General features: G+C 39.1%; 1 long non-coding RNA gene across 1 annotated transcript; it reads left to right on the top strand.

Moving 5' to 3' along the window:
* The first annotated feature begins 982 nt into the window (after window positions 1-982).
* On the top strand, window positions 983-2213 carry LOC125381472. Its single transcript, XR_007221787.1, has 3 exons — window positions 983-1050; window positions 1415-1568; window positions 2126-2213. It is a non-coding gene; the product is annotated as an uncharacterized LOC125381472 (long non-coding RNA).
* Window positions 2214-3355: the final 1142 nt, after the last annotated feature.

The following is a 3355-nucleotide window of genomic DNA, read 5'->3' as shown; positions in this document are numbered from 1 at the left end:
GAGACATCATGTTGGTTACTATGGATGTTACCTCGCTGTACACTAACATACCTAACGGCGAAGGTCTTGGAGCAGTTGCACAAGCCATTTGTAAGTTTAAACCAGATTGGCAACTCTCGCCCACCGGTTTAATTTCTCTCCTTAATATTGTCTTACACAATAACAACTTTGTGTTCAATAACCAACATTATCTACAAGTTGGAGGCACAGCGATGGGGACCAAAGTCGCCCCATCCTACGCCAACATTTTTTATGGGAGAATAAGAAACTCAACTCCTATCTGGGTACCATGATAAACCGGACTTCTACGTCCGATTTACTGACGACATTTTCATGATTTTGACACTAGGAGAAACCCGCCTAGCTGCATTCATTAAAGGATTATTGAAAAGGCTACGAACACAGCATTTTTCTTACAGAATACCATTCAAACATGAATTTATACCAAATCTGCATAGTCGATTTTTGAAAATAATTCGTAATTATTATAATTATGCTCCAAAACCTAGAACACTTTGGCTCCGCCCACTCGTATGCATAGTTTTTTATTTAGCGGTCAGCCTCCTGTGGCTGTGACGTCATACCAGACAGTCCGCTATGTGTTGATCGTTCGTGTTTACGCTCGGCTATCGACTGAAAAGTGACGCAAAGCGCTATATTTTGAATGAAGTTGTAGTGACAATATGCCGTATTGTCTCGCATTCGGATGCACTTCCAGTGCTACGAATACTTCAGGCCTTCATTTCCATGGATTTCCCCGCGATCTGCCAAGAAGAAAGCTGTGGCTGGCGTATTGTCGACGTGCTGATGTCAAACTCAAAGACATAAGCAAACACAGCACGTTGTGCTCCTTACATTTCTCCAAGAAGAATTATGAAAGGGATCCCGAGTTCATGGCACAGTGTGGCTACTCGAAAGCTAAACCCAAGCTTTTTAAGCATGCCGGACATTCTCCTGGCTATCGACGGCACGATCAAGAATATCACCAAAAGTGCCACGTTCACCGAGAGGGGGGCTTTTCAGAAGCGACGACGGTTAGAACAAATAGAAGTGAGTAAAGTAGATATGAACTTGATTCACAATATTGAGTCGTATGATATTACATCCTCGTTTGTATCTATCGCAGTTTTTTCATTTACCAAAGTTCGATAGATCGATTTTACTGTACTTTGTTTTTAGCTGTTTTTATGTCACAGTTTTCGCGCATCTCGTAGGTTTTGGCACTATGCCTTGTCACCCATGAGGGATTGGGCATTCCTCCTACATACACTAGTCGCAAGGTTACTTAGTTTAAGAAAAAATCAGAATTGTCATAATTGTCTACGATTTATATAATTTATATTTTGTAAAATTAATTAGATCTAGGATGTGAAATAAAATCACGAAGTCTAAATTAATTATTTTCCCGTTTTAGGATCTGAAAGAAGCATATGATAGTTTCAAAGCAACACAAGATTGTGGACAGTCCGGAGGTACAGATATTCAGCAGGACATGTCAACATTCGAGCCTGTTCAAACTTGTGTTGAGTCTGGCAGTGGAAAACACCATTTCGAGTGTCAGGTGTCATGTAAGTGATTTATTCTAACATTTCATATATTGTTTCTGCTCAGATCAAATTTGATTAAATAATCCCGTAATTGTAACTATTTTAGCTTTCATTGTGATATTTGGATAATCTTTTTAGACAAATGTGACAGAAAATACTATAGATTGATTGAGAGATACCTTCTTCCAATAATTCAGGCCATTCTGTTATGATAAATACTCTGTATCACCTCAATATGATATATGGCTTCCTAAACACTCTGAGCTGTTGCACATGTATACATATCTGGAGACAAATCAAGGTTGGCGAAAAAAACGACATGCTATACTTTTGATTGGACAAAATCCTGCTGACATAATCCTGTTAATCAAAGCCATCATGTCCAGTTGGTCCAAGGAAATTTCGCAATGGAATGGACATGTAATAGCCTGAATAGTGGAAGGGATATAATGAGATTTATGATTAAGGATATCTAATATATAGTAATAAGTAACATCGAGAGATTATGTCCATAGGTCTGACCTGGTTTATCCTAGTTGATTTATGTTATATGATTTTGATATTTGTTTTATTTACAGTGGCAGTTCCCAAGGCAAAAATACATCTTCGCACAAGACGGATTCAGACATTACCTGTCCGAAGAATCACAAGATGCATTCAGGCAAGACCACTGACTAAGACCGTGGCGGTACAGTGTGACCTGTACAAGAGGAGTGAGAATGTGTTTGAAGAGGACATGGACATAGAGGAAGATAAGGCTGAGGAAACAATCACATCTGATCCAGATTACTTCCCCAACAACAATCTGTCAGGTAATTCAAATATGTCACAACATGGATGTGTAGTGATAGACAGTTTATGTTCAGTTTGACACATAATACTGTAAAACGTGAAATTAACGCAAGCGTGAATTAAATGCGAAAAATGCGAGTGGTCTTTGCTCGCATTATTAAACATCGTATTTATATCAACAATAAGACATTTTGGATAGCAGAAATACCAACTTAGAAATACGTTGAAAACAAACAACTATGTATTCCACATCAATGTTTATTGAGAAGCACTTGTAACAAGTATATAAACAATGTCATTCAAACACTAATTACATCCTGTGAATTGTCACTGCTGGGGTCAAGACAAGAGTTCTACTCACTCATGTCATCACTGATCACACCTGCAAGTCCAGACAGTCGCCACCCAACACGGTGTCTCCTCTTAGCGACTGCATCAAAGGCCGACACGAGCCAGCGCACACGTATTGTTTTAGCTGAAGAACTCTACTCAACACTAATACTCGGTGCTATTTGGTGTGTGATTGGATTGATGTAAGGTTGGATTAAGGTGAGGACTCTTCTGTAAACCTGACAGAGGACATTTTGTTCAGATATAAATCCACTGATGCTTGAGAGGAGGGGGTGTCGTATTAATATTGAGTCCAATTTTTTTGCTAGGGGCCAGCGGTCGCATTCTTTTGGAGATGCATTAATTTCTTAACTCTTAACTTAATATTATATTAAAAGTACATTAGTATTTATATGTTTCACGTCATATGTCTTCACTTCAGATGACGAACAAGAGGATCACTGCCACACTGCCAGCCTCAATGAAAACCCCCATCCAGTTGATGAGAAGTACTTCTTTGTTGCGGAGTCATCAGTTTGCTACAGTTTGCTAAAGAACTGCAAGATATGCGACAGTATGAATGTTTCTGTTAACATTCACAAGCTTGTTGGAACCATGGTTCAAGTTGAAATAGTCTGTTTCTGTGGTCGGCAATGGTGGTCAAGTCAACGTCAAGATGGACAGAT

Source organism: Haliotis rufescens, unplaced genomic scaffold (genome assembly GCF_023055435.1).
Source record: "Haliotis rufescens isolate VD_foot unplaced genomic scaffold, xgHalRufe1.0.p SCAF_18, whole genome shotgun sequence".
NCBI classification, from domain to species: Eukaryota; Metazoa; Mollusca; class Gastropoda; order Lepetellida; family Haliotidae; genus Haliotis; species Haliotis rufescens.
This window is presented reverse-complemented; position numbering and strand designations above follow the sequence as displayed.